We start from the raw sequence: 22,861 nt of genomic DNA on the forward strand, positions 1-22,861 counted from the left end.
CAAGTGTATGGATGAAACAAGTCTCAGTTATATGTAAGAAAGTGAAGATGAAGACAAAATTGCAGCCAGATCTTCTAAGAGGCCACAAATTCTTCCACTGTTGAAAAACACCCGTTTCTCTTTTCCACAGAACAGCACATTAAAGCATCTTGTTTTTTTTTAAAAAACAACATTTTAAATTTCATGTAAAAGAAAAGATTCTCTCTCCACTGAAACAAAAAGAATGCAAAACCAAAAATATATATATCACAATTCAAAAGTTTAACAAAACAATATGGTATTTGTTTCATGGCTTTCCAAGATGTTAGAAATAAATGTCAACTTTGGGATAAAGTTACTGTAAAACATCAAGAAGTAATTTTTTTCTTCAGGAAAAAAAAAGCAGCTATAAATGTTGTTATTTTTTGCAAACCATAAAAGCTTGCCTGAAATGAATTACTGAATAAAGCATAGGACAAAGACATCCTTATTTTAATAATTTTCCATAAAGCAGTATTTTTTCTGTTTTCTAGAAGACCCTTCAGAAAAAGACAGTCTCAAAATTACATGCAGTGTAATACCTAAGTTCTCTGTTGATGCTAGTCTGTTGAAAAACATTTAAGTATCAGAATGAAATATCTAGTTGAACTAATTACCTAAAATTGAGTAAAGATTGTGGACTTAAGATTTTATTCCAATAACCTGTTTGGAAATAGAAAAATGATAATTCCTTTTGGATTAAAAAGATTTTTGTCCCATGTTGTGTTTTTACCAGTATCATAATTAAATGAGTGAAACAGTAACAGCGAGTTACAGAACTACCATATGGACCTCCTGTTAAAATCTAGTAAGGCTTTGTACAATGGTTACCAAATTTATGTTCCGCTTAGGTGAAGAGAAAGCCAAGGAAGTGGGAATCCTCAGCAAATCTCTGAATTGTTACTTAAAGAATCTTGACTGTACAAGTCAAGGCTGAAGATACAACCCTATCTATTTTTCTGCTGTTGTGCAAGGCATGTCTTGGAGCATACCGACTTAGGACAGAGCATTTACAACTAATGGGGTATGAATTATGCATGGTTAAGTACTAGCAGAGGCAACACAGAGAAAACTGCATATATGTGCACAGAGAAGAATAAATACAATTTGTATGTTAGTAGTATTCAAAGTTACTAATCAAAACTGATATACCATTGGTGTTGATCCTGTGTCCCCATTGAGAAGATTGGGCTTTTCAGCCTGGAGAAGAGAAGGCTCTGGTAAGACCTTATTTTTAGGCCTTCCAATGCCTAAATGGGGCCTACAGGAAAGCTGGGGAGGTACTCTTTGTCAGGGAGCGTGGAGATAGGACAAAGAGTAACAGTTTTAAACTACAAGTGTAGATTTTGTAAACTACAAAGTGTAGATTTAGATTAGATGTAAGGAAGAAATTCTTTACTGAGAATGTGGTGAGGCCCTGGCACAGGCCACCCAGAGAAGCTGTGGATGCCCCATCCCTGGAGGTGTTCAAGACCAGGTTGGATGGGACTTTGGGTAACCTGGTCTGGTGGGAAGTGTCCCTGCCCATGGCAGGGGGGTTGGAACTCGACGGGCTTTAAGGCCGCTTCCAACCCAAACCATTCTATAATTCTATGATATCTTTGTTGAGTGGAATAGATACCCAAGTAGCCCACATTATATAACTGATATCACGGGGCTTCTGTGCCCCATCTGGATTCTACCTGTCTTCTGCTGGGGGGATGAGGGGGAGCTCAAGCAAGAGCAGTGTCTCAGAGAAAGGAGAAGAATGAAGGATTCTGGCATCTGCAGAACACATGACCAGTTGGGCTGTTTTGCTTTGTTCTAGTTTCCTTGGGAATCACTTACACTCTAGGCAGCAGCCATTATAGAAATATGTCTAGTTTTAAGGTAGATATGGGCCTATAAAACAAGATATGAGGAAGAACCTATAAACAAAGGGTTAACCAACATCAAAACTACAAGCATCAACTGAGAAAGCAATGAGATATTTAAAATGTGGGTTTATGGATTACAGAAAGGCTTTCTACATGGGTTTATGAATTACAGAAAGGCGTTCTACCCACTTGGATGTCAGGAAGAATTCTTACGGCACTACACTGTACATAGGATGGAAATTAATTCATAAATTGTCTCATAAGTAGCTGTGACCAAATGAAACCCTTAAACTGCAGTTAAAATAGAAATATATCCTTATCGTGCTATTTACAGACTCAAAGCATTGTCGCTGACTTTCATATCAGAAACTCTAAAACTCCATTGTCAGTGGGAAAATTCAAGATTTTGCACAATATAAGAAGTAAAACAAACAAACCTAGATGAAAACTTCTATAGGACCAAAACTCCACCATTTGCATTATTTAGATGGCTCTCAAGGAGAGTGATGTAACATGGTTTGGATCTCAAAACAATGATGATTTCTGCATATATGTATATTTACTGTTTACAAGAAAAGAAATTTTTCTAGAATTATAAGACAGACAACTCTTAAGTTTTGTAATATCAACACCTAGTAAAACTCAGTGACCTTTTAAAAACATATAACTCAGAAACCTACAAGTTTTTTTTTTTGTTTTTAAACTGCAACTTAAAAAATACCTAACGCTAGGCAATGCAGGATCCAGTATAATCCACAAGAAGGAAATTCCAAATTTGATCTTGAAAATCGATCCCTAAATGGAGCACAATGTACGAGATATATGGTGTGTGCAATATTCCTTTGCAGCAATTTCAGGGAAGACAAGTGTGAACAGATACTATTTCAAGTTTAATTCTGAGCATCATTGTATTTTTGTGTTAAAGTTATATCCTTACATTTTAAAACTAAGCTGCTATGTGAACAAGATTTTCTGGAAGATGTTTTCCCATTCTAATAAGAACAAGGTTATTAAGTGCACTATTGCCTAACTATATTTGTAGTTTGTCCTAACCTACAGCAACTTACGTAGTCATCAGGTCTGCTAGGACTGTTACAATAATCCCATATAGATTCCTATACAGTTACACAATTCCACAGAACAACTGCTGATTTCACTAACTACACTGAGTTCCAGCAGCAAAATGCAAGTTCAAAATTAAACAATCCCTCCTCCCCCTTGATTCTACTGATTGTCCCTAAGGTTTTTTTTGTTCAGTGAAAAGAAATTCTTGCAATCTACAATCCCAAATCACCACACACCCATGTCATTCTAAAACTATTGCTTCATATGGAAATGTTAGATACTTGCACAACTGTCTGTTGAAAAGAAAATCCAAGTATCAGTTTTTGTATTAAATGGAAGAAGAGTAATTTGTTAAGAAACAAACAAAAAACACCAACCAGTATTGAAAGTTATAAAAACTAACTACTGGAAATTTATTCCAGTCACTTGCAATCCACTGCTGCCAAGGACCTGGATTTTAGAACATCACCTCATACACAACCAGAAATAAATCTAATTCACCACTAAAAATAATTGAACTATTTTAAATTAAAAATACACTATGTTTAAATTCCTTATCACATTTAATGCCACCATGAGAAAAACCCTTAAAGTCACCTACATACCAGATAATTTTTTTTCTTAATTTTAAATCACCTTGAAACAAAACAGTAGAAAAAGCATGCAACAGTGAAAACACTATTTGCTAACAAAAGGCACAACACACATCAGGATTAAATATACATATTATATGTGTTATTTTAATTATCTGGATTCAGAAAGTTCAGAAAGTCACATTTTCCTTAGCAAATAAAGAAAAATTGCTTTCAGAATAAATTAGTATTTTCATTTTGGAGTTCCTTACTTTCAGGCAGTTATTAAAGGACAAAAACAAAACAAAAACAAGCAAACAAAACAAAACAGTAAAACAACAACCAGAAAAGATACTAGCAGGTTAGACACATTTTCACCTCTATGTTTCATAAGCAATTATTTGTATTCTTGCCTATTTTATAATCCAAACTAAAGACTACATCATAGCCTGAAGGTCAAGGAAATCTGTCTTAGAAAGACTAAAAACTTTACAGATATATCCCTGGAGCAGAAAAAAACAACTTTGATATCAAAACAGTTAGGGAATGACTGATGCAGAGGCCCCTAAATCCTTACCCCTCAAGGAAACAAAACTACTATAACTGATAATAGAAGATAACCCAGGACCCTTATAAAGTGACTGAAGAATTGCAGTTATGTCCCAGCTGTGAACTTTCCCAGCTGTTCCCCATCATCTGTAGATAAGAGGAGCAGAAAAGTAGGCCACCCTCTAGGTTTTTGTTTTATTTTATTTTATTTTGTTTTATTTTATTTTATTTTATTTTATTTTTTAAAGGGAGGGAAGCGAGCAAGTGGTTGCCTGCCTGCCTAACCAACCATGAAGAAACTGTGAGACCTTACTTTTATTTTAACTTGTTTAGCTTCTTGCTTAAGGTATGCACTTGATTTTTGTAGGATAGGCTAAATATTTGTCAATTTACTTTCTTCTTCACTGTGTAATTTGCTTCTGGTATTAGCTCTGTACCATCAGCAATACAACCACTGAGAAATGGAAACTTTCCCATTAAGATGCTTTTAGGGAAAAGGACTTTTTTCCCATAGCGAAAAGAAAATGATTCTGTCTATTAGGCTGTACCTATTGTAAGGCTAAGGCTTCTAATAAGAACCTGAAATAAGACTCATGTCACATGTATTAAGAGCTAGTAACTCTTACTAGATCATAAGCGTTTTCAGTGGCTACCCAAAAGATGAATTCAAATTAGGAACAACAATCATAAGATTTTTGTTCATAATCAGTCTCCTAAATCATCCAGTTTGACCCAGATTATGGTATATCACTTTAATCCTTTGCTTGCGTAATGGTTACAGAAAACTCTGTTTCCTGTAAGAATTACATACTCAATAGCTAAAGGAAGCTACGCTTCTACAACACCTCTACAACACTTCTACAACATCTCAATTTCAGTTAAGCATTTGGCCTCAGGTTCTTCCTCCTTAGCAGCTAAAATCCTACACGTTGTTTTGTTTGTTTCACTAGAGCAGAACTGGATAATGTGCACTCATGTTTCATTTGGGGAAAAAAAAACACAAGGTACACTAAATATGTTCATGTAACTGAAAGCTTTATACAGTTTTATGATTTAATGCCATTAACAAAGAGAAAAGCAAGGTATCTAGTAACAAAGTACCTCAGAAGTCAATTGCAGTGTTTTATACTGCCCTGTAATTTATTTGCAGAAATTTGTATTATGCATTCTTGAGGAAAAACAAGAAATGTGACTACACATCAACATGATTTAATTATCTTTAATTTATTCTAAATTAGAAAAGTAATGTAATTGTGATTGCTAAAATACATTTGTATGCTGGATTTACTGCAACAAAGTCAGTTTGTATCAATGTTTTGATTTTGGAGCTTTTATCTAGTATTACAGGTATTGCAGTGATGAGTAATTCAAGACAACAATCTAAATGTTGGCTTACAATCAGAACAAGATTACAAGATCTTGTTTTAAAATCTTTTAAAAAACATCTGCCCTTCAGGGGCTTTATTTGCTGTGAAAAAGGCATGAAAAGGATGAATATTTAGCTAATGCATCACACCTACAGGTAGGGTGGGTTGGCATTTCCATTCCAGAATCCTAAACTTACCAGCTAATCAGGACTTTCCAGGCCAGATGGTCATGTCATGATCAATTTCTTTACCTTTTTAAAACATTTTAAAGTATTTCAGCAAAATGGCGTAACCACTGCCATGAATGCAAAGAACATAACAATGTTCTAATCTCACACAAATAGTCAGAAGAATTAACCTAAAAATCATATTAATAAGAAACTCTTACTTTTTCTTTTGTCGTATAGGTCCTTAAAATTATGTAACAGAACAGGCTGTCTCCTGGTGTTGAAGTGCTCCGTCTTTGTTTCAGTGACAATCTGAAACACACACTTCTGAAAATTGCATTATGGATTTATGCAGCTAAATTCTCCAAAGATTCCATCTTTCCTGTGCCTTTTCCATTCCCACACAGCAGTTCTGTGCCAGCTGGATTAATTCATTATTCCTGTGTAGAAACTCAGCACACCCTGGTCTAAGCCTCCTCAGTATGAGCAGAACCTCGCCTGTCATTCCTTCCTGCAGCAGAGAAGCAGCATCATGCCACAAGCATAGCTGAGAGCAGAGCTTCTCAGTTACCTTGGTAATCTGGAGAGGAAGAAAACACCAGAAATGACCAAATCCTGAAGAAAACTGGGGTGGAAATCTGCAAGGAAACAGATATGGCAAAGTAGGATGGGGGAAATAAGACGGGTGAGGGAAAGACAGAATGATTTGTTGCAGAAGAACTATGGTTCATCTCGTCCTCATGCCAGCCAAGTTAACTACCCAGCAGTGACATGTGAAAGGCAAAGGGAATTTCATTTAACTAAAAAAAATATAAAAAAAAAAAAATCAGAACTGACTAAGACTTGAATTCCAGCTCACAGATGCAGCAAGTCTTTTAAGGACATTGACAGCTGACATACAGTCAATTCCTGTCTTAACAGTTCTGCAGCACTTAACACTCTTGACTGCAGATACTGTGGTCCTAAACTGTGAATTTAAAGGGATATTTTAAGGAGGTTCATGTTAAAGGGCCAACCCAATAAGTATTGGTTAGGAAATGTTACATTCATTGTCAGATCTATCATAACAAGAAAGTCATGCATCCATTAAGTGAAACAAACAACTATGACTGAAGTGCCAAAAATACAGTGTTGTATTCCTTCTACCTTATAACCATGCAGCTTCATTTTCACCTTTTCAGATGCCAGGCTCAACACCCTATTTCTATAAGCCTTTTATATACTGGCATAAATACTTTACACACAACTCTATTAATGTTGGCTTTCTTATGACTGCCAGTATTACCACCTACCTTCTCACCATCTGAGAGTTTTACAAATATTTATAAACATTTATCAGATTCCTATGAAATACTGGTATTTTATTATCCACCTACTACAAGGATCCCCAGTTCCCTGAAGTAGGGAGATGCTGTGGCAGGTATATCCACTGATTCTGGATGCACCTTTTCTTGGAGCCTTTTTGTTTCTTCTAAATTTATTTACAAACAGAAAACCTATTGACTTATATTACATCACTCTGTTCTGACCTTTTGCATTTCAAGCCCTTTGTGCCTGAAGGGTGGTAAAAAGAACAGCACAAAATGAACGATCACCTGTGAAGAGATGGGTGGAGGAAGTCTGGAATCTGATCCTGCACAGGAAAGCCTATAGGAGCTTTGCCATTGACTTCAGTGACACTGTAAGCTTTTCTACCCTTTGCATATGAACTATGTGTCTGAAACCAACGCCAGCACTCCTGTATTGCTTGACCAGGTTCATGAGTGCTTTTTCCCTCCTTCACTTCCCTACTTTATCCCACATATTCCACATCTGCAGTACTCATGTAGCAACAACCATCAGCCAATGCATGCCTACATCCTGTAGGGACTTCTGGCAAATAAGCATGTATTTTCATCATGCCTATGCATGGTGGAAGTGAAAAAGGTTGCGCGTGAGCAGAAGTCTAGCATTCCTCACTTCCATGTGTCACATTTGAAACCTTAGCATTTTTAACATTTTTTTTTCTTCTACACTGCACATTTATTTACATTTCTGTCCTGATAGGCAGATTGTTTTCTATCTGGCAGAGTTGGTGACAGCCTTGAAATCGGGAGAAGTTCTGCAATTCAGTCTCTCCCAAAGCCATTGCCAAAAATGCCACAGAAATGAATGCAGTCGCTGCCTCCAGAGCAGCAATTCTGCAGAGCTGGCATTCCCACTTAGTCCTCTTTATTGCATTAAACCACAATTTTCAACCAAGTGATTTTCATTTCAGGTTTAGCAACTGACTTGCAATTTGAATGAAATTATTGTCACCTTGGAAACCTGCTCCTCCTTACTGTGGATGGACTTATATTAAATAGAAATCAGGCAGACAAGCAGCTCTCAAAGAATATATTCCTTGTAGCAGGATCAAAAACATCTAGACAATTTAGTCTTGCAAGACTTTGGCTGCATGCAGAGAAGAATGAGAATAAAAAGTATTTCCCACATCATTTTACAGAAAAGTCAAGGCCATGGAGCAGGTTATAATGTTGATATATAAATTCTGAGGTATTTTGCACTAGATTTTGAAAATGTTTTAAGATGTCTTTTAAAGTAAGGTGCAGGGAACATGATAATTAAGGTTATCTGTATAAACTGACAGAAGCATGTAACTTCTGACATATCATTTTGAAATAACATAATACTGTAACTATAATGGTGTGTAAGAACCACTCAAGAGTGTAGATACAAGTCTGACCTCAGAGAAATGTCATAATGAAAAAGCGACTGTAAAAAAGACTTACATGCCAACCAAGGGATACACACCCGTCACTCTCATCTTCAAGATTTATACTTAATTTTCTAATCTTTGTTTCTTTCTTTCAGGGCCATGGCAGAGACTGAAAATAATCCAAGAGCAAATTTTCCTTCCTTCTATAACAGAGAACTGTTTATGCTGAATATAAGTATCAGCATATGAGATATCAACAAGATAAATCCAACAAGATAAAACAAGAAAACAAGCTAAAATAGGGATTCAATGAAGCACAACATAGTCATCTTTGAAAGTGTGGTATAGGACTACGATAGGCATGAAAGAAGTGTTTAAAAGATGGAATATTCAAATCACCCAAATCAAATATTTGAATAGATTCAGGAGTGGAAATGGAAAGGTGAAAAGAAGAAAATATTTGATTTGAGATTATACCTCTGGATTCCAGCCAAGACACTAATAGTTTGGATTTACCTATCACTCCTTAACAGGGAAAAATAAAAAGAAAAAAAACACATAGATGTTCTATCTGACTGGTGTACGTGTAGGACATTCACAGAAGTAGAAAAATGAAAGAATTTGTAAGCTCCTCTACGAGGCTTATTGCCCCTTTCTGAAATCTGAGTTTTGCTTCAAGGATATGAATAGAATAACACACATAGGAAAATGCCATAACTTTTTGTCCATTTTTTATTAATTACAGAACATAAAAGAATTTGTTTTCTGCTCTCTAAGAAGCCTGTGACGTTAAAGAGACATGTCAAATAAATTTCACACTCCTCTTTAGTAGAGAGAAACAATAACACAGAGGTTAAATGAGTAAGATCCCCAGTCCCCTTCCACCTCTCATACAGAGCCATTTTCTGCTGGAAAACAAAAAATTACTTTCTCCTGGAACTGAATCAGAAGGCAGACCCGTCATTCAGTAGCCAACATATGATTCAGCTCAGCTTTTCAATAAGTTATAAAGTCCAAAAGCCACCAAAAAAGGGTTTTTGAATTAGAGGGCTGCCTCATTTTAACTCTTCTGAAATGCTTGCTGAGCACTCCTGTGAACCATGCCTGCTGCAAGAGGAGCACCTCTGAGTTAAGAAAGCAGTGACTATCGGTGACAGCTGGCAAGCAGACACTCCCTCTATCGAGGGACAGCCTTCATTCAACTGAAAGGTAGGACAAACATGAACTCCTGTAGCTGGACACTGTAAAGTTATTACTAGATCCATGATTAAAATACATAGCAGTGACAACCCTCCTCCAGCAATATTATTTTTAAAGAAGGAAATCCAACACAGTCTTTTCTAAAGAGAAAAATAACTAAGTTTATTACATCAAACAAGATGCTTCATAAAATATGCTGGTTTTTGCTTAGATTTTATGATTATGCTAGTATGCATTGAAAAATTGAGTAATAAACATTACGGCAAGTTGGAAAAAGACATTCCATTCAAGTCTCGGGAAACGATACAAATGTTAAAATAGCAATAAGTATTCCACTCATGCTACATTCAGTGCTGGAATTGCAGAACGATTTAGTGATGCCTTCAAATGCTTTTCATATTCTTTCACGTAATGTACAAAATCAGAAAACTATTTCTGCTGTTAATTAGCTCGTTTCCAAAGGGATGCATTTTAAACAGGAGATTTTGTTCTACTTGTTAAGCCAATTCAAAAAAAGTACTACTACTTGTCTTCCAGATAAATCATGTTATATTTTTACTAGCCTGATCATTTAACAGATTACTAACAATGAATATTTACTGTGTTTAAAAGTCCTGTTGAAAATAATCCAGAGCAGCCTTGTAACACTTACAGTAGCAGTTTGCAAAACTGCTTGAGCTTAACAAAAAAGTGTATTGCACAAATGTAATGAAAAATTAGGCTTAAAACAAATACCTTTTTATATTTATTTCTTTTATCTGTTTTGATGGTTGCTTTTATTGTTTAAATGCTTTGGAAATGCTGCTACATGAAAAAAGTGGAAGAATAGCTTACAAAAATGAATGTGTGTTTTTGGAAGCCGCTTATCACAGCATTAAAATTGAGGCTGCATTGAAAACTGTCTTTATTTTTTACTTTAAACACGATTTGAACTGATACCTGGCATACCACTTCTTTGTTGTTGTTGTTGTTGTTGTCATTTTTCCCTTTTTGTTACCTTCCAGGATTTCCTCTAAATTGATTTGGCTGGGTTTTGGCCAAAAAGGGGAGAAAAGGTTTTTGTGCTTCAGATTTTCTTTTTATTATTATTTTTACAGTCTATGAAAACCCAGTAACTTTTAATGAATAAATTGTACCTGAAAATCCTACTTTGAACTTTGTGTTCCTCATCAACAAACTGTCTTATGGACTTTATCTAACCTAAAAACTTGTGGAGTTTAATATTCGAATACTTGCCGAATGTTTGAACAGACAAAAATAAACTTTCAATGCAGATTCCAGATGACCCTCACCATGCCAACTGCTATAGCTCCACTCTACAGACATGGACAAATTTTTAACATTTTCAAAGTCAATCTAAAAAAATAATAATAAAAAATCTTTATTAGAGAGTTTCCATGTTATACATTTCTACAGGAGGGCCCAAATTTGGCTTAGGAAGCTACCAACACAACTTCTTCTGTCACCTTATCTTCATGCCTTATGTTACAGCTCATATTGTGAAGTGCAGGCATGGGTTTATCTTTCCCACATACTTCCTGCATACCCAAAATTAAATGATACATGGTGATGACTTCAAAGAACTACAGTTTGCTCAGTATTTTCAAAAGTACTTCGCACCTACTCAACTTGTGGACTATAATACTGTTATTTTTATTATATTATTTTACATTATGATCTTTTATACCATGTTATATCTCTAGCATATTTACTTAAAAGCATTTGAACCAGTTCTACTACCACTTTTGCCATAAGGTTTTCTAAGATGTACCCTTGGTCTTGCATGGAAACACCAGGACACTTGCATGTGAACGTGCTCCAAAATGAGTGCGTAAAACAAAAGCATAAAGGCTGTCACAACTGCAGCTTTTGCTTATTTTCCACAGCCTTTCTACACAAGAAGAGCGTGGAAGTAGAGAATCAAGGAGAGAACACGAGTGCTACTTTCGTTTGTTACCTTTGCTTAAGGAAAATGAGATTCTTAAAGCTTTCCCTCATCCACAATGCTCCCCCAAAACATCTTGTTTTTCCCCTCTACTTCCAATTTCTTTCCAATCCTTTTACCATCAAATTCTCCTACTTAAGCTTGTGTCACCCAAGTACTCCCCCATAATTATTCTTTCCCTGATCCACTCCTTCTTACCCCCTGCTGCACCTAAAATCTGCTCATATCAAAATTCACCTTCTCTCAGTCCAGCCTTGTAGCTCCTAACACTGGACTTACTGTGCTCAATATTTTTTTTTCTTTTTTGTGTTTCCACTTCTATATAACAAAATAAAATCAGTGAAGACACTTGGAGAAAATGATCAGCACTTCTAAAGTTAGACACATGCATCTAACCTGATTCAGGGCTCAAGACTGAATCTTAATGTTTGTGACCACTTGCAGTTGGATTGATACTACAAACTCTGTAATGGATCACCACCTCTCTAGGGAGGGTCTATTCAAATGGTTCATCCTGCACCCCAACATGGTCTTAGGGACCATCTATGACATGGATGATCCAGGCGGTCTGCTGCAAGTAGTTGTCACCTCCAGAGATCTGCATACTGACCATGAGACTACCCCTTGCTCTCCCACTTGTGTCACACACCGGCAGTTGGCAGCAGAATTGCTCTGCTCTTCCTTTGAAGCTTTTCAGCATGATGTATGGCCCCTTGGCCAGCTGTGCTTGGTTGCTGTTATCAAGAACTCAGAGATGCACTGCTATTGTATGAGAGACAGGCAATGATACCCTGAAGTCCCTTCCTAGAAACACATAAACGCCACCCCATCACAATTTGCCATCACTCAAGTGGTCCCATCCACCAGTCCAGGGGGATTTGTGAGAGAGCTTAGCCCCACACCCCCTACCAACAGAAGCAGTATTAAAATCAGAGAGAGATGGAAAGCACAACAAAGAAAATATCCTTCCTTTATGCCTAAATTGTATTGTCTCCCCAAACTATTAAGAATTAAAAGCCTCTTACTTTTAAACACATTTTTTTTCATGTAAGGAAGCCAATAATACTTTCAAATGTAACAGCAAAATTTGTATTTGTGCAGAAGATCCAAGCAGCCTGTTAGAAAGTGCAGAAGCCCCTTCCTTCATTTTAAAATGAATGTGCCAGAAAATTTTCTCTGGTAGATCATGTAGCCTTCCTAAAATTAAAGACTTAAGACTTTGTGGTTGGTAGAAGTTCAGCATGGCTTGCCATGCAAATTGATAATTTTGCCTTTTAAAAGCAGCTTGCAGAAAGAAAAGTATGCAAGTTAATAATCTTGGGCTAAATTATTTTGTGGTATAAATCAAAGGAGAATATCTTTAATAATGTAAGATGGAGGGAGAGAGAAATGTACCAAACAATATTGTTTTCCCTATACACAGCTGTTGCTGATTTGGCTTTAATTTCCCCTAACAGTCAGTTAGTGAATGCAATTTTTAAAGATTCAGCATATCTTCCATTCACAGCCTTAAAGATCTCCAAAGTGTTTAAGTGCACATGTAAGTTAAATCTTAAGATTTTTATTTATCTTTCTATTCCACCAGGGCTTATTTGCTATGCACTACTACTTACTTCAAGCCATTACCTCAGTTTAGTTAAAGCTATTATTTACAGACATAATTAACAATGTTGTTTAAGACATTTATGGGGTGGATTGGCATAATAAATGTACCTTATATGGATCTTCATTTAAGAATCAGAAAATTAAGTTAATTGTATCAAATATTGTTTTGCTATGAACACGTTTTTTTAGAAAACATTTTCTGTTAAAGCACTGGCTGTTTGGTGTCCATGTATTTTTCACAGCTTCCAGAACATCCTGTTGCGTTTTGGTACTTCCCCCTCTATTTCTATGGTTAGTAAACTGCAGAGCACCATTGCCTTCTGACCTCGAGGCCAATTGGCACAGTCTGGTCATAGCCACAGTAGTCAGTACTAAAAAAGAAAAAAGGTTAAAAGCCTATATTCAAATGCCTGCTGGGAAATTTGCTATCCTGCCAAATTCTGTAACTCTAAAAGTGTGCTTACGGATTACCTGGGAGCATGACAACTTGTTTGGGCCAAAAGAATGACAAGGAAAGTTTAACAACTTACCAGTGTAGACAACAGACTTCCAGGTGTCTGGCACAGGTCAATTTACTAATACAGGCATAGCCTACAATTACCATATTGGTGACATTTCAAAAGCCTGTCAAGTAATTTGCAGATCACTTACAGCATAAAGGAATTAGCAATATCAAACTACCATAGCTGCTTTACTGAATTACCTTTATATCTCATGTATGTGATCTGCTCTGGATTGTCTAATGTGGTAAGCAAATCTTGCACCGGAGACAGCCTGAACTTTCACTGAGTTTAACTCTGACAGCAAAGAACCTTATTCTTGGCTCCTCCAGCACCAGAATTGCTTTTCAGCTTCTTTTCAAGCTCAGTGGTTTTCTGCAAACATATGGGAGATTACAGATCACCAGCCTCTTCCTCTTTATGACTATTTTCCAGTGGACTCAGCCTGATCTTTCAGTTATGAATCACTTATCAATGCCTCATGTGCAATTTTCACAAGGCAGTACATTATTAGTTACCAATCACATCAGTGGCTCCAAGTGCTTAATTTTCATTTTGAATGCTTTCCAAGAAATAGCATTAGAGCTATTTATTTTTGCATTAAGTCATTTTCTGAGTCAAGTTCAAAGCATAAATATATTTCATAATTAAAGATTTGATACATTTGACTTCCCCAAATTTAATTAAGATTAAGGATGGAAATGGTTGTTAATTATTTGGGGGATGAGAAAAGGGATAAGTGTTTACCAAACCAATTCAGATAATTCGTTCAGATTCACTGCTGTCATCACTGACTTAATGGTGATTTTTCTTCAACATTTTATGCTCTGAAAGGACTCGTTCCATTATCCTCGCCATCGGTTGCAACAGTTTAATTATTCATCTCCAAAATTTTATTGTAATTTGGAAAGCCCACTCTCATATTCATTCACTACACAATTCAGGGAAAGGTTACTTACGAACCTTTTATAAGTACCATCCTTCTTGAAAGACAAAGAATCACTTTAAACATTCCTTCTACTAGAGTACTTTTTGAGTGCCTTGGCAGTAGGGGTATGAGAAATTATGCTACTGAAAAACTGGAAAATTTTTATTGAAAGCAAAAATAAACTTGAAAATACTGCAGTAGTACCTCTGTTATGCCGTCTGTGTTGCATGGCTGGCCCGCATCAGCTATGATACAGTCCTCCACTCACACTGGAGAGAGGAAGCACTTTCAGAAATGATGCCTCTGGGTAGAAGTACCACGGGTACTGCACACATGTAGCCAGCTACTCTGAGACTGTCAGCTTTCACATTGAAGAAAGAAGTGATCAGTTTCATCAAGAATAATCACGAAATCACACATTTAAGTTCTTCCATGAAAAATATCAGCTATGTAGATTGTGCTTTTGGTGTAAAACAACTCAACTTCAGCAGCAATTCTGAGATACTGAATATTGTTTGTGAAACATGGGAAAAGACAAATAACACAACTTGAATAAAAGATAAATCAGTTGAAAATAGTTCCTGAACATGAAATAGAGGAACAAAAATTTGGCTAAATCATACGAAGGTTATCTTTTAGCTCAGTGTTTATCTGTCTGTAAGACTTAATGCTTTACAAGTGGAAAACACAGAATAAATAAAACACCAGTGCCTACTGGTTCGGAGGAAATAGTAGAGAAAAAAAAAATCTATTCAGCAATTTACACAAAGAAAAAACATAAAATAATGTTGGGAGAAATGTCTTGATATTTAACTAAATTTAACTAAGAATGTCTGCCTTTTGCAGAAAGACACACCTTGGGCCTGTACCAGCGATCCGTTAAGACAGAATCTGTTTAAGTCTCAGGAAGTAATTTTGGGGAGTAATGTTTCAGAAGTGCCACTCTTCACAGCTCCCTACCCAGCAACAAATAATGCATGGATTCTTTGAATAACAGAGGTTGTCTTTCCCAGTAATGATGTAAATGTGAAGGTAATAAATGAAGAAAGATAGGCTGTACACACTGGATCCCTTAAAAATCAAAATTGGCCATGGAGAGCAAAACTGCATGCAATGATCAACTCTAAAGCAGAATCAAAATGAGAATAATGTGACTCATCTGCATGTTAGACGATGGCTTAGTGTTTCCAAGGAAGCATCACATGCAGTGGTTGTAGTCTGTTTGGGGCATTATCTTGAGCAGCGCCTTTCCTTTCCTTTCCTTTTTTTTTTTTTTCCTTCTTTTGTTCACATTCAATTAAATCAATTTCATTCACATTTTAACTGGGACATTTAATAACACCTTTATACTATTAGGCACCCATTTAGATATTTAGAATCTAACAGTATCTAAATCGCATTGAGATAAAGCATCTATATTTAAATATCCATTACCTAATGATTATCTTGTCTATCTAATAACCAATCTGGTAACCAAGAGTTAGCAGAAAAATGAGTTTTTATCAGGATCTAAAAAGAAGACAGCATGATAGGTGCATTTAGCACACAAGTATCGTCAACTCCAAATATTCAAATGCTGTGACTGAAATCCCAAGAAACATGAAATTAAAACCAAATTGAAAAGGCTTTTGATCTTTTCATCTTTTAGAACTATTCTCTATGCCTTGCTGTTCCTCCTCTTTCCCAAGCATCTGCTTAGGACTATTGTAAGTCTGCTGGAACATCTGTTCGACAAAGTACGTCATGACATTCTTATGACAGTTTCTTTATGGAATCATCTACAGCCAGAAGTTTTAAATAGATTTGATCACATTGCCTGTGTTTCAGTGAAAACACAGATATTGCTCTTCTGTTTGGCATATGCAAAGTTGTGCTGTTTTTTTGAACAATGGGAACAAATTTCCAGCATTCCACTCTGTCTCCTTTTGTATTGCTCTCTCTTTTTCTTCTTGCACACTTTCCTGCTCCCTCATGCTTCTTTCTACTTCACTTAGCTGTTGCCAATACGTGACAATTTTCTTTCTGTCACCTTTATGCTCAATTTTTCACTTCTTCCTATGATGTTTATTATATGACAAACATTTCTGTATGGTGGTCTCATTCCATTTCCCTTGAAACAGCATTTTTGTTGAGGACAGGAAAATGGTAACAAGTTTGCAATAAAACACATATAATGGGTTTAAAGGCAGAAATTAAAAATTAATTAAAATACTTCATGAAAAGTGAGGGGATTCAGAATTACTTTAACTTCAGGCACTTTCATACTTGAATTATGTAAGATATAAACACGACAAATGATTCATGGATCTGTTCTCCTCGCTCCTTCCATCCAATGCTGATGAAACCCTCTGTGACATTCTTTAACTGTCTAAAATGGAAGAAAACTAAACCAGCGAACAAATTTGGTCAGTTTTAGCTATCTCAGTTAAAGCTATCTCAATTTTAACTATCTAAGAAGAACCTGACATTTACCACACAAGGCACAGGGGAAGGAGAAGAGCACAGGATGGGGAGAAGAGGACAGAGCCAGGGCAAAGAAGACCTTTTGGTGGCAGCAGCACATTTGATGGGCTCAGCTGTGAAACACTGACTTAGACCATAAAGATAAACACTATAGTTACTCATATAATTTCACATTTGCCACAGGCTACTAAGCACATATTCACACACTACTGTTTTGCTGCAAAGTAATTCATTATCTTGTGTGTCACAAAATTAAAGCACAGAAACAGCTACATGAGAATACAATTGTGCTTTGGATGCTATACCCATGCTGGTGGCTTATCCTTCTGTCCCTGGGATGCTGTGAATTAGCAGATCACAATAGCACACATTACTTATAAAATTAAGTAGTTTTCCCTGGGAATATACATAAACAATGTCAATGGCTATGACATTTTTGGGGAAAAAAGAGTAACGAATAAGCACCTGTCTTGCAGAAATGTAGGGGATCCAATTTAGGAGGTACAAAAACATGCAGTTGATAAAGATGTTGTGTAACACCTGTGAAATCATTTAAAGTCATAGCTTAAAAATAAGAGACATGTTAAATTTGGAATAAAGTTCTTCTCTTGGCATTTTAGATGTTAACTTTTGTAAAAATGTCTCGTACTGTTACAATTTTCTTAGGTTTATTCCAATCACTTGTTAGGCCAAAGACTATCTTGAAAGTAACTAAACTAGGAAGTAGCATTATATTACAAAGAAAAATAAGGTAACATCTAAATTGAACTAGAATTACTCATAAAAGTAGGCACTATTGGGAAATAAAAGAGCAAGACTCTGGTACTCCAACAAACAAGGGCTAAATTCTCCAACTGGTCTCTCCTGTCCCATGCAGATGACATTTTCTGTGCTAAACTGCACACTTAAATTCTTGTAGTAAAACATGTGAAATTGTAGGCCAAGTTTTTAAAGCTTACAAGGTAACCATAATGTTTACATCTGTGGGAATTACTCAGAGACACCTTTAGTTTTAAATAGAAATGTAAGAACATTTCTAGCACTCTGTTATGTGTCCTTTTTTGTTCTTTAAAAACACTTTTTCCTTCTGAGCGATTTCTAGTCTGAATGCAGGAAGAAAACTGTCACCTGTTTGTCACTTAGTAAGACCAGGTCTTCTCTATTCATTTCTCTTACTACTATGATAAAGCATAATACAAAGGAACAGAATGAATAAGTTTTACGTGAAATATAAACATACAAATGCTACTGGAGGGTGCTGAAGCTGCTCCAACAGAATGCCTGTTATGTGCTGTGATGAGCAAAAGAGCTATTTTCAGTGATGGAGTTCTCACTCCATCAAGTGCCTTTGTACAGCTCCGCTGTCCTACCGAAATAAGGAATCGAATATAAAATTGTTCAGAAAGTTACACAGAGAAATGTTATTGTTACAATCACGCAGCTTGATGCAAAATTTCACACGGGTTATTATCTCTCACAACCACATTGCTCTTGCTGTTCTGGAAAACCATCCAAGACTGGGTTAATCCTTCTGTTTTCAATAAAATATTACATCTCTTGTCCATTACATACAAATATTAGACAATTAAATGAATGCAAGATAGTAGACTTCTCAAATTTATAATAATAAAATAAAAGGACTCAACAAACAACTGCAGCAAGGTGCTATTTTCATTTACTTCTATGTAGTCAACCAGATTATGAGAGCTCATTTCCATTTTATACTTAAACACAAATGAGCTGTACAGACAATGTAATAATTACATATGTAATTATGTTCTACCATATAGAAATATTATTGCATACAGGAAAATAAACGCATATTTTAAAAAATAGCTATAATAAAATATGTTGTGAATAATGAAAAATTACATTTGGAACCAAATTAGGCAAACAAAAATGATTTAGGAAATGTAGAAAGGACAATGAAAGGAGAAATAGAAGGGCCAAATTTTGTTAGTAAATTTCACGTAAAGACACATGTACTATTCCTTTATATAAGATGTTTTGTGGAAATCACATATTTCTGTGTTTTTCACATGATTTTTTAAAATCTAATTTGAAACTCGAAAAAGAATGAAGAAATATCATACTATGCATTAAGCATTAGAAATTGAAAGCTGTTTGCAGATCAGTTGAGCTGCCGTAATTTGTGGACTTCAGTCCTCAGGCAAACCAAAAAAGATAATAAAATGAACAACTGCATTCCAGCTGGGAAACAGCAGTATACTCTCAGGCTAAACTCGAACCACTAATATTAATTTAAATAATTTTCTCCATCCTCAGTGTTAATATGATTTTTCCTGTTTTTTTTTTTTTTCCCAGCAACTGCTAAGAAAACAAAATAGGGTTATAGATGAGGGCAAGTTCAAATAGTTCTACTTATAACAGAAAATAATATATTTCTTGTAAGGCTACAAATAATCAACAGCCATCTCCCAGTGGCATCTTACATTCTCACCTAGGAAAAACACTCTTTCTATACTACCACAGACAGCAGTTACATATTTTAATACTTTGAGTTGAAATAAATAAGTAGCACTGTTTTTACTCACTCACTTTAAAATATTTTAATGTACTTTTCAACTAACTTGGCACCGTCCACCTCTCCTACCATGTCTCTGCAAAGCTTCTGTAGCCAAAGTAAACATGTTGGGTTTCATGGGAAAAGGCCAGTTTGGAAAGACAGATTTACAAGCTGACCATATATAACAAAGTTGGAATGGCTAAATTAGTGATGGGAAAATATTTGTTAATCTTCTGTCATCTTTTCCAGGTTGAAGGTTGCCCTCTTTTCTCAAAATACCTTTATGTCACATACACGCACATGCATATATTCAATTTTCTTTCAATAAGAGCAAATAACATACAAAACATAATGAAACTGAGCCACAAACTTCCTGGCATTTCACAATAATATTTTGATGAATATTTTGATGAAACAGGGTTTCAAAGACAAAGACCTCAAAAAGCTTTCCCAACAAAACATCTGTTTGAATAAAAAATGCTTTTTAAAAAAAAAACAACAACAAACAAACAGATTTTAGAATGTTAAGATTTCTTTCTATTTGTGGAGGACATAAGAAATGTAGTTACTGAGGAATTTAATGCCATTTTCTAAGAGCTCACTTCATCAGGCTTTTTTATCTTCCTTGAACTATCATATTGTGCATATAACTGCTTCCGCTGCTCTTTCAAGGCATAAGACTTAATTGCTAACTTTGTATTACTAGCAAGGTAAATTATGCTCTTCTGGAATCCATGAGAAGGTGAAAATTATGCATAGCTGAACTGGAAATTATTTTCAGAAAAAAAAAATAGCACAGTGACTGAACTAGGTATTAGCACTGAACAACTTGGACACCTCCTTTTTTAAAAACAAATTAATGCCTACTTTGGGCAAATCCATACTCCACTGAATTAAGTCTGGCTAGTATAAAAATCCTATTTAGCCAACATTGCAAGTATGAAAGCTGTGGTTCATCCTCAAAGAAGGCATATTTATAGTATTTTCTGTTCAATCATTTTTAAAATGTGTATCTATACCTATTTATCTTACTGGAACAGTTAGAAGAAGTAAAAATAAAACCTTCAGGACTGATTGGCTTGATTTTTTTTTCCTCATCAAATTCTCATTTGAGTACCAAAATTTGTACTTTATAATAATGTTGGCTGATGTAGCAGTAGGTACTAGTCCTCCTAGTACATGTTGGGAGGCTCCTCCTGCCTTAAATCAGCCCCATAGTGTTGCTTCTATCAGCACACCATCAAATGTTTTTAAAAGAAATTAAGCTGTCTTCTGTAACTCAACCTGCTTCATGGAGGGAAAAAAAAACATGATCATACTAACCAAAAAGATAATTGTTCTCTGAATCACGTGAGTGGTCTGTGTGATTATATGGGGCTGCTCGTGTGCTGTAAACAGAACTCATTCAGCTGACTCAGTAAATAAAAGCATGAGTCAACTTTTGAGCTAAAGAAAGTAGCTCTTATACTATTATCTGAACTAGCCTTTTTGGGAGACAAAGACTAATGCTACCTAATGTCACTTACACAAATATTTAGCTATTCACATTGTCTAGTGTGTAGAGCAGGGTTTTTGATATACCTACACTTCCAGAACATAAACGACATCTATTTAAAATGAGGAAAGACAAAAGCTCTCGCATTTTTCTTGGGGTGAAGCTGTGATATTTATTTATTTATTTATTTTTAATTCTATGGAGGTTATGGTAAAATCACTGCTGATACAAAGAAAGTGTTCATTTTCCATATAGATGAGGAGCTTTTATTCATAAGGACTCTCAGACTTTTCAGCCCTGTTTGTAAAAACTGTAGTAGCTTCAATTTCTCAGAAACAGTATTTCACATATAAGTTTAACTACAACAGATGTTCTTTGCTAAAAGGAAAATATCTGCTTTTCCAATGGGTGTGGAAATATTTATCTTCTACTTTCTTTAAAATCACTCAATCACCAAGTGAAGTTCTAGGAACGCAGTGTAACAGATACCGAGGCTTATCCTCTCCAGATTCAATACTTTGTACTTAATAGTTTCTGCCGCTTCCTACTACTTAATAGATAACTCATATTTACTGCAAACATTAGCATTTGTCATATACAAACTACCATATTTCTCAGCTCAGTATTAAGAAGGTCTTCAGTCCAAAATCCTAAGTACACACAATAGTATTTCCAGCCTCCTCGCTCATCCAGATCCAAAGCTGCTTTCCACTAAGCATCCAACTGAAAACTGCAGCGTGGAGGAGGTTCCTGCCAATTTTCAGTTTTGTATGCTCTGGCATGCAGATGGAAATATTTTGGTGCAAAAGTTCTTTTCCCTCTCCAGCAGCATTCTTTTTCCACTCTTCACAGATTCTGTAACAGTACCACTATTTCTTTTTGCTGTAATTTGATAATTTATTTTTACACGACCAGAACTGGCAGTTCTATACGAGCTCTTGAACACAGCAGAAATATCTACACAGGCAGGTGCAAGCAGACTCTGCGTACAGCCTGAGCTGGCTGCATACACAGCAGTGGCAATCTGCAAGCAGTTTGGCTGCACTAGCATGGATGTCCCCTGGCTAAGGCATTTCTCCATGCCCAGGCATTGCACCACTCACGTAGCTTCTAGTCAAGACCCGTTTAACTTCTGCAGAAGTTTGTCAGGTGCCAACTGTATAAATATGTCCCCATGTGCTCTGAGGCCCAAGCATCAAAAGGCAGGATATGCTTCGTGCAGCTGGCCAGAGGCATGATATATGCTGAGGAGCATCCTCTCATAAAGCTGCAACTGCTGGAGAAGAGGCAACCTCCCAGTAACTCAAATGGAAGCCCAACAAACCTACTGGGGTCAACTGAAAATTAGCACCAGATAATGTGATATAGCACTCGTGAAGAGTTAATAATGACAGTCAGAGGAAAAGTACAACCTGCTACCACAGTCTCAAAACAGAAATCAGTGTCCCAAATTTATTTGTGTGTGTTTGGCAAGTCACAGAAAGGGTTTTATACTCACTCCTCTAGCAATAAATAAATAAATAAATAGATAAATAAATAAATAAAAGCTGTTTTGGTGACTCAGAACTCGCCAGATGCGAGTTCAGTCAAGCATCTGTCTTGAAAATACTGAAATACCTCAGGTAGGTCATGTAGGCTTTCGGCCTGCCAGTCTTGACAGCATTCCTTTGTTGACTCATATTTGCTACCACAGCTTTATTTCTACCTTAGCCTTTCCTGTTTAAATTCATTTTCCACCTTGAATGACACACTTCAGACTATTTTAGCAGACTATTCTAATAGAAAACCTTTGACTAGGGCAGGACTTTTGTCAACACGGACAAAGTCAGGATCCAACAAACTCTACTTACAAATGCATGGGGTCAGTCTAGACATCTTCTCTGGTGAACAGTAAAGTCTGTCATTT

At 36.0% G+C, this 22,861-nt stretch overlaps 2 protein-coding genes across 10 annotated transcripts in view; one reads left to right on the plus strand and one right to left on the minus strand.

Annotated features, from left to right (window-relative positions):
- The window catches only part of NT5DC1 (5'-nucleotidase domain containing 1), a 152,193-nt gene that overhangs the window by 85,734 nt on the left and 43,598 nt on the right, over nt 1-22,861 (minus strand). The gene's annotated exons all lie outside the window — the stretch shown is intronic.
- The window catches only part of COL10A1 (collagen type X alpha 1 chain), a 77,679-nt gene that overhangs the window by 28,029 nt on the left and 26,789 nt on the right, over nt 1-22,861 (plus strand). The window contains exons 3-6 of one of the 9 annotated variants that reach the window (XM_066994394.1): nt 4,309-4,406; nt 5,835-6,279; nt 7,139-7,275; nt 8,448-9,501. The gene's annotated coding sequence lies outside the window, so the exon portion shown is untranslated. Of the gene's footprint in view, nt 1-4,308; nt 4,407-5,834; nt 7,276-8,447; nt 9,502-22,861 lie in introns of all 9 variants that reach the window. The other 8 variants (XM_066994395.1, XM_066994392.1, XM_066994393.1 and 5 more) reach the window with 8 other exon arrangements.

This window comes from Anser cygnoides, chromosome 3 (genome assembly GCF_040182565.1).
Source record: "Anser cygnoides isolate HZ-2024a breed goose chromosome 3, Taihu_goose_T2T_genome, whole genome shotgun sequence".
Lineage (NCBI taxonomy): Eukaryota > Metazoa > Chordata > Aves > Anseriformes > Anatidae > Anser > Anser cygnoides.